The sequence below is a fragment of the Anas platyrhynchos genome, chromosome 15 (assembly GCF_047663525.1).
Source record: "Anas platyrhynchos isolate ZD024472 breed Pekin duck chromosome 15, IASCAAS_PekinDuck_T2T, whole genome shotgun sequence".
NCBI classification, from domain to species: Eukaryota; Metazoa; Chordata; class Aves; order Anseriformes; family Anatidae; genus Anas; species Anas platyrhynchos.
In genome coordinates, this window is record NC_092601.1 from 14,511,403 (window position 1) to 14,526,088 (window position 14,686).

Below are 14,686 nucleotides of genomic sequence, written 5' to 3' on the forward strand. Positions count from 1 at the left end.
GTAAATTGCAGGATTGTGCAAATAGCACTAATAGCATTTGCATAAAAATTGGTTGCAAAGAGCAATTAGCACTTCATTAATAATCAATGAAGGGCCAATTTACACATTGCCCAAAAGCAAATTGTAAATTCAATTTTGTCTATAATTGAGCATTTGGTGCTGGGCAACTATACAATGGTGCCAGAAGAGACAGGCGCAGCAGTTTTGGAGTCAAATCTCCGGTGAGTTCATGTTTCAAGTAATTCCCAGCCTGGCTCTTTTGGAGGCCAAGCCAGCACCTCCTTCACAATGGAAGGAGGCTCCAGGAGGTCCATTTGTTTCAGCTTAGGCAGAAAGCACTCACCTCTGCCTGCTACCATCCCTGCTCACATACAACCCTATTGCAAGGAACATGGATGCTCCTTATCCAACAGAGGTCTTTGTCTTGTCCAAACGCACCTTGCAGCGATGCTGTGGAGAGGGAGAGATGCATGAAGGACATGGGAGAAAAGAAGTCATCACCCCAGTACTTAGACCTGCACATCATTCCATTGCAGTGTCAGCTCAGGCCCTACAAGTGACACCAGAACCTCCTTTACCTTGGGTGAAGGTCCAATATGCGCATAGTGGGTGAAATGTTCCTACTGAGACAGTTCATCCAGCCTCCCGTTTGCCACCTCCTTTGCCACATGGGACCTTTCTGGGATATCCCAAATGTCTGCATCTGTTAGGACCCAAAAAAAAACAAAAACACCACCACCACCACCAAAAAACGAAAACCAACCAAGCAGCCCTGCTACCGCTTTGATTTCAGCATCAGAAAATAGTTCCTGGGTCCAGATTTGGCCGTGAGGAAATGTAGCCCCAACAGCTTCCCCTCTAGGTGCATGGCAGCATCCAAAAAATCCTGGCCAGCTTAACCAGGGTGACAACTTCCCAAGTCCCAAATTCTTCCCTATCTCATCCTCCACTTAAAAGACACAGCCAGCTCTGTTTCATGAGAAGAGTCTGACTCTAAACCACTTGACATCTGAGGTTTTCTTATCGCATTCTACGTGGATCTCATGAATCTGGTGAAAAGCTAGACGATCATTTAGCAGGGGTTGGTCGCTTTATCTATTTTCCATAATAATTTGAATATTATTACAATGGCACCTTTCATCTGGGGATATACATGCACTTTACATATGTTACATTAATTTCACCGATGAGCTGGGGAAGCACTCTTTATCCCTATTGTGCGGATGAGGAAATGGAAGCACAGAGATGATATACCGCTTGCCCAGTCTCACGCAGGAAGTCTCTGACAGAGCCAGGAATAGAAATCACATCTCCCGTGTCTTATGCAGAAGAATATCTTCATGTCCCTGCCCAGTAGCTGAGCCCTTAATCCAGCCTAAGACACCTACACGGGACCGCTTTGCAAGAGCGGTGCAGACACCCAGTGGCAGCGATGCCCTGCTCCGGGAGGAGACTTCCTAAATTGCCCCCACCTTGAACGCTGGACGTGCCCTCTGCTGTGGGTGCCCAAGGGAAGGGAAGTCAGCTCTGGGAGCAGTTTCCATCCAAAGTGGATGTTATTACTTGGTGTAAGAGGATGCTCGGCATGGGATGCCCGGGACTTCTCAGCTTTCACCCAGCAACGTCCCAGCTCCCTTTTTCCTTGCCTGTTCAATCCACCTTTACCAAGAGATTGAATTTACAATGGACTCGAACACATTTAAATCCATTTATTGCAAAATTACTTTTCAATAATTACATCACTGTGCTGACTGTGTTGCATAATGAAATTAGCATGAGAGATATTAGAAAGAATATAAAATTATAAGAAATATTGAAATACCTCTTTCCCCGTCTGCCTTAGCACAGCCCATAGCTTAACTGGAAAACGAGCACTGCTCCTGGATGGGATTTAAATGCATCAAGTGTAATTTTATAATGTCTTTTATATAAATTAATTATAATGGTTATTGCTGCTTTACATTATTAGATTGAAATTTGCCTCCACTTCAGTGCATTAAAAGAAAGCTGCACCCATTTTGTTCAGCAGTGCCCAGGAAGTTCTCGTGGCATGGAGCCATCCTCCCTGTGTCGGCACCACCGACACGCCTGAAGTTCAGAGCTTCGGGCTCACGCTGGCATTGCAGTGACCACCCATGGGTCCCAAAATCACCCCTAGAGCTTTGGGGTCAGGCACTGGCACCCCATGAGGATCTTGGGCTGGCATGGGACTTTGCACCCTACCAAAATTTGGTTTTCTGCGTAATCTCTGCAGCAGCAGTAGAGGAGCCCATGCTGATTTAAGCAATCCCACACCCATTTTCTACCTGCAAAGAACTAGAAGTGATAGAGGAGGCTCATTTTGTGCATCCCCACTTTTACATGCACAGTTGGTGCTTTTCTCTTCTAATTTTCTCTTCTGGCTTATTACACACACAAACAAAAAACCAAACAAATAATAAAAAAAACAGTCCAGGAGAGAAGGCCACACGCTCTCAGGTAGCCAACTATGCGCTTGCTATGCTGGACAAACCACAGTCGTGCAAAGCAGGATGAAGACACAGCAATATGCTTTTACTGCCGCTTAATCCTCAATAGAAGTCCAGTAATATTCAATTTGTGACATTATTTGCACATTGAATTAATCCAGAAACTAAAGGGCTAATGAGTTATGGAAAGTAGCACATGGCTTAATTGTAACAACAAGGGCCTGCCAGGCTCCATTTGGTCCTGGTTAAAAATAAAAAACTGCATCCACTATTCCATACTGGGTAGGCCCTAAAGAAGCTGAGAACAGGCAAGCAGCAAACTGAACAATGCAAACTATCTAAAAAGCTGTTCTTTAAATACCCAGTCTTGTCTTTATTTCCACCCTCGCTCCTCCTGCAACACCACAACTTCTGTTAAACAAAGCACAGAAAAGCCAGGATGACCAGTAGAAAACAAAACAGAACAAAGCAAACCTTTACCTCTAGAACTATTCTCCAATAAAATAATTGCACAGCTTCCTTACAGAAAGGCTGGTGGAAAAAAAAAAAAAAGAAAAAGTAGGAAAAGAAGAGGAGCAGCCCTTCATCCAACCCCACTGGTTCCCACCACAGGTGACTGCTGGTGGCATCGCTCCCTGCCCATTTCAGAGGATGCAAAGTTCTCACCAAGCCCTTTCATGGAAAGAAAAGCCCCATCTTCTGCGTGGTCTCATAGATCCTGCCCTTCCCCAGGTTCTCCGTGTGGCAGAAACCCAGTCCTTTCTGCAATGTTCACAGTGTGGACAGCTGGTCCTTCAAAGATCTCCTGGAAATCTGACCGAGACAGGGAAAACAAACATGGAAAGTGGCATATATCCAGCAAACCCATCCCAGACGTCACCACTGCCCCAACTGAGCCATGCTGATGGTCAGTCCAGGCCAGCAGGTCCTCATCATCTGCTTTCTCCACACAACAAGACTGAGATGGAGCTGCCAGCAAAGAGGGTTGGAGCCCTCAGCCGTGGATGGAGCTGGGTCAGGAGCTCAGGAGCTTGCACCGTGTAATAGAAAAAGTGAATAAATCTAAACAGCACTTAATTTATTGATGAAGTAAGAAAGACCGTTTAAAGTGGAAAACATAAGCAAGATCAATAGCAGAGAGCACAAATAACTAAAGCTATTGACACATAAGTATTTTAAGCCTAATTGCAGGCATATGCACTTTCTAAGGGTATCTCACCTTCTAATAGCACCCTCGAGATTATGGGGTTAATTGATGCAGCTGTTTACTCCTGGCTCACGTGGTCCAGATTGGGATTCCCTGGAGGATGCTATTAAACTAAAGTGTTTAATGAAGTACTAAAGAGTGGAGTTTCTAATATTCTCTCCTTGAGTGAGATTGAATGGAAACTGGAGCAAACTTCCCTTCCCCAGGTGGGAACTGCAGCTTGGCGTTGCCGTAAATCACCCTGTGCTCCTCGTGGGGACAGGCTTGCCGTGCAGGGGACAAAAGGTTGCTTGGGTTCACTTGTTAGACTGAGGATGTTGGGATATTTCTGCTTTTTTTCCTCCCAAGTCACAGGTAGAACAGACCTACAGAGGCATTCCGTGGTTCAGGGCATTTCAACATGATGGTGGTGGGGAAAACCAAGATTGCCAGAAAATAGGCTATTAAAACCAGCCTCCCCCTTTCATGTTTTGGTCTGATTTGGTACCTTAGAGAACCAGGCAGATAACTACATAGGACATGAGTTTCCAAGATGGACAACCCTGGCCACAGCACACAGCCTCCCCACACCCATCACAGCTTGATGTCGCCCTACAACAGAAAGGTCTTGGCTCCGCTTCGCCTCCATCCACCACCACCTACTAGAAGTAGTCCAAACCCAGTGAAGAAATGTGTGAAGTAGTTCTGGGGGCAGTTTCTCCTGTTTCTGTACCTGTTGTCATAGGGAAAGTGGGATACGAAGAGGTTGGATGGGGATTATCTATGGGATTATGCCGTAATAAAACACAAATTGTACCTGTGTCTGCTCCCTGCTCCCCTCCTGCCTGGGACCTCTGTGATTTGGGGAAGATGCTCTTGGAGCTGCAGAAGGGACACTCAGCTCCCGGGGACGTGGTTCTGCACAGTGTGGGTCCCACGGGCAGGACCTGCAGCTCCTGGGCCAGGGCATGGCGTTACCGTGCGTGTCCTCACAGGGGCTGTCCAGCCGGAGCAGCACGCCAGAGCTCCTCTAACCCCGTACGACATTTCTCCTCCACCAGGCAGGTTTAAGCTGAGCTCTTTTATTTCAGCAGGGCCAGCAAACAGCCAGATAGCACGGCTCTGCCGGTATGTGCTAACTCATTAAATGACAACAATAAATGGCTTTCACTGCTCTGTCCCCCCCAAACCCCACGTTCACTGCAGCACAGGGCACGGCCGGCATCCCCTCCACAGCCACCCCACAGCTGCAGGGGGGGCAGCACGGGGACACCGAAGCCCCCGGCGCCAGCATTGCAAACTGTTTGCAGAGCTGAGAAAATAAAAGCAGCCAAAAGGCCACGATGGAAAACCAGGGAGAGAGGAAAATTAGCTAAGAAATATGCAGCCTGGATGCTGATTCGCTAAAGAATAATTATTGTCCTCTCACGCGTCTTGCTTGCCCTCCTAACAAATATAATATTTTGGAGAGGACGTGTCTCCCTTTACCACTGCTGTCTCTCTCACGCCCTTTCTCTGTCTCGCTAGCTCTGTCTCTGCCTCTCTGATACCAACTCTGCCAAACCGTGCGATTCTGATGGAAAATTCATTAGTCGTCCTTTTTTTTTTTTTTCTTCCTTCCCCATTTTCCCAGTCAGCTTCGCGCCTGATCTGTCAGCCTCTTCCATCCTGATTATCTGGAGACGCCAATTTCAAAGAGACATCTTAATAGTGATGTCAACGAATTAATTAGATGTGTTAATGAGCTAAAAGCAACCCAAATTAAATTAATGCAGTAATAAGCACAGACAGCAAAATTAGCTCCAATTTCTGTAAATGATTCTGAACTGTACACAACATCTCATCCTGCTAGAACATTACCATCCCCCAAAGCTAATCAAGAACTCCAGTGCAATTAACTGCTTAATTACAAAACACACACACAGCTCATAGATCCAGCAGCAGGAGGGGTGCGCCGTGCTACCGAGCGAGCGGGGAAATTCTCTGCAACAAACGCCGCGCATCGGCCCCGCAGGAAGGGCTGCGTCCCGGCCAAAAGCACCCCCGAGGAGCCAAAAAATGGGGTTTTCTGGCATGAGGGCAGGAGATGGGGCAGGCAGAGGGGCCAGGAGCACCCCGTGCACTGGGTACCACCGGGGGATGATGTGTAGAGCCAAGGATGCTCGCCGGCCGTGCCCAGCATGGTCCCCACATCTCCTCCTTGTTTATTGTGTTTATCAGAGTGGGGGCTGCATGGAAAAGCCTAATTGTCCAGCTCTGCTCGTCTCCCCCGGGGATGAGGGGGAAGCCACTAATAGCTTTGTGGATCTGCTCAGGTATCTGATTAGCGCTAATTGCAGGCGAGAAGAGAGAGGGAAGGAGCAGGACAGGGCGGTGATGGAGGGAAGGGGAAGAGGATGGTGGAAACGGGAAGGGAGAAAGGGCTGGGGGGGCAGAGGGAAATCCTCGGGATGGGGTGGGGGCAAAGGGAGAGGTGAGCAAGGGAATGATGGATGCAAACAGAAAAAAAAAAAAAAGAAGAAAAAAAATGGAAAAAAGCAGGCAAACAAAGAACGGGAGCCAGAAACAAAGGGAAGGAAGGCGAGACAAAAGGGCTGCACGCTGCCAGGCCCCGCGGAGCAGCCAGGGCAGGAAGGCTGGTGGGGACAACACGAGTGGCCCCGTCCCGGCCCCAACGAGCTGGGTGGCACTGGGGGTGGTGGGAACACGTGGCGGGGTGACACCGCCGAAGCAGAGGTTGTGGAGTCATTAGTCCGCTGAGCAAATGAGAAATATTTGCAATAAAGATGAGGGCAGAGATTCGCTGTGACAAATAGCATCTCTGTGTTTGTCTCTTCTTTTTTTTTTCCACCTTTTATTGCAATTAGTTCGGTCTGTTAATAAGCAAAAGATATTTTTAGTTAATTTCAGTTCCAGTTAATTGATTCAAAAGCGAAACCCAGCAACTGAGTTAATTGATCCATGCGTCTTATGCCGGAGCGGCGAGGTATTCTCCGGGCAGCTGCTGTTGCAGGGGCTCGTGGCGGCGCAGGAGGGATGGGGAGCGGGGCTGTGAGAGTGGCAGGGGGCAGTGGGGACAGCAGTGTCCCCTGCCCCGGGGACAGGCAATGGCCTTCGCACACCCTGCTGCCTTCAGGATTTCCTAAACCTCAGCCAAATCGCCCCTTTCTGCCTCTCCTGTCCATGTTGTGTGCCTACATTTTGTGCAAAATCTTCTTTTTAATGGGAAGACTGAATCCCCATGCTGGTTGGTTTAACGCACAGGTCTCCTGTCCCTGCTCTGCTGGAGACCTGCTGCTTGGGTAGCCGACACGGAGCCGCAGCTGGGTTCAGACTGACACGGGCTGCCCTGCTTTTTGGGAGTTTTGGTCTCATCATGAAGGGCACAGGCAGTCCCTTAAGTCACCCAGGACAAGGTGTGCACAGAGCGAGCTGCCCAGCCACACAGCTACCATGGGCATGCGTGCACATCTGGATTGTATCCGATTTCATAAACTGCAATAAAGTGCGCTAGCAATCGGGCCGATGGCTCTGCAAGTTGTTTCCCTTAGCAAGTGCTGAGCACATCTCCCCAAACGCCTCTCAGAAATACCTGTTGATATGTCTCCTGTGTTTTCTGCACTGTTAATGTTCCTCTTGCCTATTCCTTCTGATAGCGCCTCATGCCATTCCACAGCAACCTCATCATTTCCAGGGGAAAAACAAATCTCCCGGGGCAGATGAACCAGAACTGTCACACACATGAAGAGCACAAGCCAAAAATTGGATCTCACCCTCGTAGGTGCCACGCAAACAGAAGAACACCTGGGCTGTGATCTACACAAGCAGGTTGGAAAGGAGCTCAGGAAGGGAGCAAAGCATGAAGCAACACACCATGAAGGCTACAGAGGAGGTTTTCTGAGCACAAATTTCTTATGGCAGAGAAAAACTCGGCTTGCAAGGCACAAACAGGCTTTGTGCTCTCGAGGTGGCCCTGCTCCTGTGCACCAGTCCTCCCAGCTGGTACCAGTGCTGCTGGGGGTCCCACAGTGACCACAAACTGGGTGACCCCATGCAAGAGGGCCACCCCCCTGCTCTCACCCCATTACCCTTCCCATGCACTGGTGGGATTTTCCACCCAGCCGTGCTTTGCCACAACTGCCACATCCCCTCAGGTCTCGGGGAAGAAACTCAAAGCTGTTGGTTTTGCTGCTGATGAGGAGCGCTAAAGTTGGGCTAAAAACGGCACGTAATTGAACATGCTCTGACAATTGTATACCTGGCCACTTCCATACTGCTCTCACTTTGATTTTAATAATAGGAGTTAGTTTTTAAGGCAAATAATGCACTTTCAAGGGGATGTTAAGGATGTTATTTCAGTCTCTGGAGGCTGCATAGCTTGGCAATGAGAACTAGTGAGAGACAGACAGACAAATTGCTTGCTCTCTGCAACTGCAGCATAGCTAAGGACCTACCTAATGAAAGAGCCTAATAAAAATAAGATGTTTCAGAAAGCGCACGCTGAAACGATCTTCTGGAATTGGGCCTAATAGCGAGCCCTCTGTGCCAGGAATACGTAGCTCATCTTCATGCCGCTTCCTCTCTTCCCAACTTTATAAATGGGATATTACGATGCACTCTCTGTCCAGAAAACTCGATAGATGCGAAGCTGGGCAAGGAGCTGAGCAGCTCCAAAGCAGTGTCTCCAAGAGCACTCAGCACCCCTTGGCCCTGGCTGCACGGCTCCCTGCCAGGGGCAGCGGGTGCTCGGAGGAGGCTGAAGGATGCTCTGCTTGTAGGGCTGGCTGGGAAAATCTGGAGGGGGGTTACTCTTCGATAACACCACAAATTAACCACATTTTAAAATGCTGGTCCTTGTTCTGTCAGCGTATTTTTGAATAATTTGGTGGATTTGGCAGGTGGCTGTGATACATCATGTAATATGAAGGGGGAACACTTTTGAAACAGAAGTTAATACTTTCTGGGAGAATAAGGAAATAATTGTGTCAAAACAAGCCCTAATCACTGAATTTTACCTGTTTCTCAATGCACACGAGTTTGCAAACATGATTCCCATTAAACCAAATGAGAAACACGCGTATCAGTCTGTGTGCCTTGAGAAGAAAATACTCTTCACAAGTGCCTTTCTTGGTGTTGTCTGATCAATCCACCATCTGGTTTTATTTATTCATGATTTCTCAGACTACTACAACAATATTGACATTAAATACAGCTTTGGCTTATTAATTTTTTTTTCATTCATATGTATTTTAAGTCGATTTTATCGACTTCCCCTTGGCTTGCTCTTTTAGCTGTTGGCTTGTGTTCCTGGCCTGCTACTTCGTGCCTACCTTTACGTACATTGCCCATGTTTCCTTGCCAGCTCCTTGCTTCTGCTCCAGGTGGCTGGAGCAGAGTAATTTCCTGCTCCAGGTGTGGTGGATGAGCTGATTTAAGACCCCATTGACCAGACTGGGGTGGTCCTGCTTGCCCTGGGATCTCCAAGGCCCCCATGGAGCTGCCCCCAGTCTCTGTAGCTCTACCAAGGGGATGGGGACAGCACATCCACACCCCGAGCAGACCATCAATCTCCCCCACCTTGGGCACACACAGGCAGGTCACTTGTTCCCAGTATACTGTGAAACTCAAGACAAGGTTAACTATATCTGTCCTCCCTTTTCTATCTCATTGCACCCCAAGGTGCCAGGCCCAGCTGGGACTGCACATTTTCCTGCAACCACCTCTAACTTTGACCATCACTTCTCAAAGTGCCAGCTCACCAAAAGCAGGTCTGGGCTTTCGGAAGGTTTCCAAAGCCCCTTCCTTCACCTCATCTCCACCTCATTCCAGTTTCAGGCAACGCTGACCACACCAACTGGCAATGCAAGAGAAGGCTCCCAGCTACAGACTGTCGTCACTCAGGCCAGAGCCATTAATTTGGAGGAAGATTTTGCCTACAAGTAGGTTTTGAGGTTTTGGTTCTCACTCTTAATATGCCATCCCTCTGAAAGAGAGCAAACCCTGTCCTACTGCACAGTCCTATAGCCCCCAAAATCTCTGCGTCCATTTAGAGCCTCCCCCTATTTCCTGTACAGTGTTTTCCCTGCCTCTCCAGTAATCTTTTTTTCTCTGTTTCTGCAGCTTTATCTTCCCCGTATCCCTCGTGAGTTCGTACTCCTTCCTCCTTGTGCTTCACTCCCTGCTCACCGCATCCCCCTCTTGTCATATTCTTCACTGGCGGAGTAACAACCTGTCACATCCATAACCTCTTTGCACCAAAAATGTTCTTTGATCTGTGTAAACTACATTTGATGCTGAAATCCTTGATATTAATATCTTTTGTTTGTGTGTCAATGTTCTCTAGAATCTAATTAAGCAATGTTTTGAGAGCATTATATATGTTTGAACAATTTGGCAGAGCAGACAATATGAGCTATTGACCTGCAAGGATAAACTGTGCTTGCAGATTCTAGGAATTCACACGTGCCTGCTGCTTTATGCTATTTCTTCTGAAATATGTGCATTCAGAAGGAGGCCTTGTTTTGCAATAATCTCTGCGAGGCTTAATCAAGTAACTTCTCACACTCCTCACTGTAATTGCAGCGGCAGTTAGAGCAGGGCAGAACAGAAGCAGATTTCAGCTGGCCGAGGAAAACAATAATAAAATAAAACAAAGAGCGAGTTCCACCCCGACGCTAATAACAGAGATTATTCAATCAATAGGCTCTTGTTATGAATGAATAGGCTAAATTGCCTTTGAATGATGTAAAGATTGACAAGGTATAGGTCAGCCTGATATAGCCACTTACCCTAATTTGACTTCAGCAATTTGGAAGGCAGCGTGGGCTGGCAGTGGGGTCATGGCAGGGCGCAGAGCAGCGATGCTGAGCACGTCCTCAAAGCACCCTGCAAGTGCCACGTGCCTGCACTGGACTGGGCCCGGAGGGCCCTGAGAAGAGGGGAGGGAGGGAGGAAGAGCAGCAGCACATCACAGCAAGGTGATACAGGAGGGAGAAGGGATCTGGGCATGCAGGGCTTGGCTCTTCATTAAGGAGCTGGACAGAAGGGAGCCCAGCGCACCGGTGATGGTGATGGGAGGCACCCTGCGGGCAGGGCAGGGAGCACTGGGCTCTGCAGGACTTCGGATGCTGGACTGGGCACGTGTTAGAGGTGTAGCCTGGAGAACAGATGTGTTTTGAGCTGTGGGAATAACTCAACCCCAACCATCCTCCCATCCCTCCTACAAGGCACAAACCCATGGCTGGAGCTGTCAGTGTGTCTCTGCTTTCAGCAAGTGCAAAGATCCAGGACAGGTAAAATAAAGGCCACGCTCATACTGGGGACACTGATGGACAATATTTTTCCTGATTTTTTTTTTTTTAATTTGCTTTTTTACTGGAAGAGAACATTTTGCAAACAAACCCAGTGTTGGCAGCCACAGCAGAGGGACTGAGGGATGCTGTCTTGAATTTTCCACCTGCAAGCGCAGGTATGGCTGCTGTGCCCCTCCACCCCACGGGAGTGAGCCCAGGCTTCATTAGCTAATACCTGCAAATGCACTTGGAGGGGGAAAAGTGCTCCCGAAATGTTAACCAGTACTGTTCTTGCATCAAGATAAGAAATGAAAGAGACAGGGATAGATTCTGGCCCAGGAACTTTCATTATAGATAAAATAGTGTCTTGAAAAACGTATGGATGGAAAGTTTATGGCACTTCCCAACAAAAACGTACTTACCACCCGGAGTAGTCTGGGTTACAAGGAGCTGACGTGTCCAGAACCAGCACGTTTGGCCTGCAGGAGGCCAAGCAGCTAAAGGCGATGAAGGTAGCATCACAATGTCCCCACCTGCATCTGTCTGACCCAGCATCCAGGAGGTGGGTTTTTGGGAGCAGGTCTTTGCTGCTCCCCACCCCAAAGCAGTGTTTTTTTTTTCCCTGTAAAAAAGAAGGATTTGGGAGATCCCAGTGCTGTGGCACTGAGCTGTTTAGTAAGAGCAGCAAGTGCGGAGCTTAGGACAGATCTGGAGTTTCCTTAACAATTTCGTGAACCACAGTGACCCAAATTTTAAAGAAAATCCTTTTCTAATTTGCTCCTTCATCATTACTAAAGCCTCAACTATTTTAGAAGTAGAGGAAGGGCAGTGGCATCCAGTGGTTTCAGCCGTGTTTTGGAAGCAAGGAATTTGCACACCAGGATAAGCCTCAGCAAGGCAGCGTGCCTCGGTTTCCCTACCCACAAGATCCATCAAACACTTACTGTCTCGTGCACAAAATGCTTTCTAAACTGTGCATGAAAGGCCTTACACAAGTAGTTATTAATATTAATAATAATAATTGTTGTTGTTACTAAGCCAACTACAAAAATAATTTTTCAGAGAAACAAAGTGCCCTGTCTCCCGGTGATAGATGGCAGCGATGTTGGAAATTACTCACAGTGTGAATCTGGTTTCCAGTCTGGTTCCTTTCAATAAATTACAGACCCGAGCCCAGAGTGTGCACAGTTTACCGAAGTAAATACAAAGCAGGCAGGAAGTATATTCCCCCATCAATTTTGCTCATGGTCATTTGGGGTTTTCTCCGAAGTAAATATCCCCAAGCAGTTCCTCAGCATCTTAAGCTGGGGATGGTGGGCAGGGCAGGGCAGGGCAGCTGGCCCTGGGGCTGCGTGTGGGGGTCCTGGTGGAAATGGGGGTAATGCTGTAAATGGGGGTAATGGTGGAAATGGGGGTAATGGTGGAAATGGGGGTCCTGGTGTAAACATGGACATGCCCCATCCACTCCAGCCCTCGCACCGCTGTGCCCTTACCTGTCTGGCTGCGTCTCCCGCGTGCTCTTCAATTTTTATTTTTTTTTCCCATTTTTTGGGGGTTTCGCCACTGTTGTTTATCCGTTAAATTCCTTCCAGATGGGGCTGCGATTTTCCTCCTTCCTTCAAGCCGGCGGCGCGCGGCGGCTGCCCACGGGCAGGTGTAGGGCCGAGCACAGCATATGCCGCGGGTTTGGCAGCGCCGGCTGCGGCGGCAGCTCCCGCGCGCGTCTCGCCGGGCAGCGCTCAGCTGGGACCTGGCGCCGCTCGCAAACACCATCTGGCCTTGGCAGGCCCGAGGAGCCCTTCCCGCACCGGCAGCCCGGACGGACGGACGGGTGGACGGATGGACGGATGGCGCCAGCCCCGCTCGGCACGCGGAGATGCCGGGAGAAGGGGCGCAGGGCAGAGTAAAGACGGGGGGTTGTGCAGCAACCCCTTCTGCTGCTCCCTCGGTGAGTAGCGGCACTGGAACGATTTCTGGATGTCTGGATTAATGTCAAGGAAAAATAAAAGATTAAAAAAAAAATAAGATGCCTGAAGCCTGCGTGGCAGTCCAACAAACTCCACCGCGTGGCTGCTGCAAACAGCTGTGGGGTACAGCCTGCTCCAGGGGCCGGGAATTTGGGATGAAGGCCAGCCTGGTGGGTTTGCCCTCAGTGGTGCTCACTCGTTTTGCTGGCACCTTGGCCACAGCCCCATCTCCTGCCCACCCTGCAGAAAAGCCCTGATCCTTGAGACAGCAATTCTGGGGGGGGGTGACCCCGCAGGAGCAAGCTGAGCACCCTGCAGGCCCTGCACCAGTGTGGAACCACCCGAGCTACGCAGGGCAAGCAGCACTTTGGTGCTTGCTGAGCTGCCCCGTGCCCCCAGCTCCCTGCCGAAGGGTGCTGGCACCCTCCCCATGCAGGGGCAGAGGATGGTGGAGGTTTTGTTTCCCACCTCTCCTGACCTATAGTCTGGTCAGGAAGAGCAGCTGCTGCGAGCCAGCAGGGCAATGCGCATCTGGGCTCCCCCCAGGACTCTCCCCAAATTGCTTGCCCACGTGTAGACCCCCCAAGCCCTGCTTGTGCACAGCTGTTGGCCTCCTGCTTGCCCAGGGTGGGCAGCCCACGCAATGAGGCCTTGGTGCACGTGCCTGGCTCTGTGTCCCCTCGGAAGAGCTGCTCACGATGCTCTGCTCCATCGTCACCGAGCTGTGGGCTCCCCTGCCCATCCCAGCTGTGCGGGAGCTGCTTTGCTCTCTCCTCCACGGGCACAGCCACAACTGCAACTGACACCACCGGGCACCATCCGAGCCATGTGCCTGCAGTCAGCAGAGCCCGGAGGTTACCAAAAGATCTGCTTTTACCCCATTTCTGCAGTTGAGGTGCTCCAGATCACATCTAAGCAGACATGGGGGCCTGGTGTCCTCCCTGTTAAAACCTCCTGTCCTTTTGCTGCCAGCTGCTCCTGGCCCATCTCCTTCTCCCTAAGCTGCCCAGCGCTACCTGCCCAGCCCTGCGGCTGGCCCAGAGAGGGAGAGAGCTGCCCTCTGGGGTGAAACGTGGCTTTGAGGTGGCGGAGCAGCCAAAGAGGGCCCAAGACTAGAAGATGATATATTAAAGACAGCTATGAACCAATAAAGACTTGCAGAGCCCTGAGAAAGACAAGCAAAGGCAAAGCCAACACGGTGTCCCAACAGTGACACTCCAAGAGATGCGACCACTGAAGCTGCTCTCTCCTGCTGCCCTCCTGGGGCCCAGCAGCGAGGGGAAGCTCTGAAACTTGATCTGTGTGTCTGGAGAACACGAGCAGGCTGCAGGGCCCACCACAGAGGCCTGAAAGTTAACTCAGCTGCGGCGAGGTGGCTGCAGAGCCCTGGTGCTCCATGGTGCCAGCGCTGGGTGCTGCTGACGAGGGCAAGGTGTGAGCACTGCTGCTTTAGGGCAGACGACTGTATGCAGCAGGGCTGGATGTATTTCACCATATATATCTCCACGCTACAAAACCCAGCTCTTTTACACACAGAGCAGCTTAAAGATGGGCTGTCCTCCAACTTCACTGCGCCTGGCCGTCCCCTGGGCTCCGGCCAGCCTGGGAGGCACCGACAAAGGAGGAGGGATGACAGATGCTCCCCATGCACGGAGGCAAATAGAGATGGGACGAGGGGAGAAAGAGAGCCTAAAGGGAAAGAAAATGAGCGTGCACACCCACCCGTGCACACAAAGGCAGGCGAGACAAAGAGAGGGGGGCGAGCGAAAGGCC

The 14,686-nt window shown here is 50.0% G+C and overlaps 2 long non-coding RNA genes across 6 annotated transcripts in view; one reads left to right on the forward strand and one right to left on the reverse strand.

Annotated features, from left to right (window-relative positions):
* The window catches only part of LOC106017268 (uncharacterized), a 30,031-nt gene extending 20,251 nt beyond the window's left edge, over window positions 1-9,780 (reverse strand). For all 5 annotated transcript variants that reach the window (XR_011803551.1, XR_005269583.2, XR_011803550.1 and 2 more), the window contains exons 1-2: window positions 579-9,780; window positions 344-450 (exon numbers count right to left, since the gene is read on the reverse strand). This is a non-coding gene — a long non-coding RNA (uncharacterized lncRNA). The remainder of the gene's footprint in view (window positions 1-343; window positions 451-578) is intronic.
* LOC106017269 (uncharacterized) lies at window positions 9,108-10,336 on the forward strand. Its single transcript, XR_001190633.5, has 3 exons — window positions 9,108-9,246; window positions 9,484-9,593; window positions 9,775-10,336. It is a non-coding gene; the product is annotated as an uncharacterized lncRNA (long non-coding RNA).
* The last annotated feature ends 4,350 nt before the right edge of the window (window positions 10,337-14,686 follow it).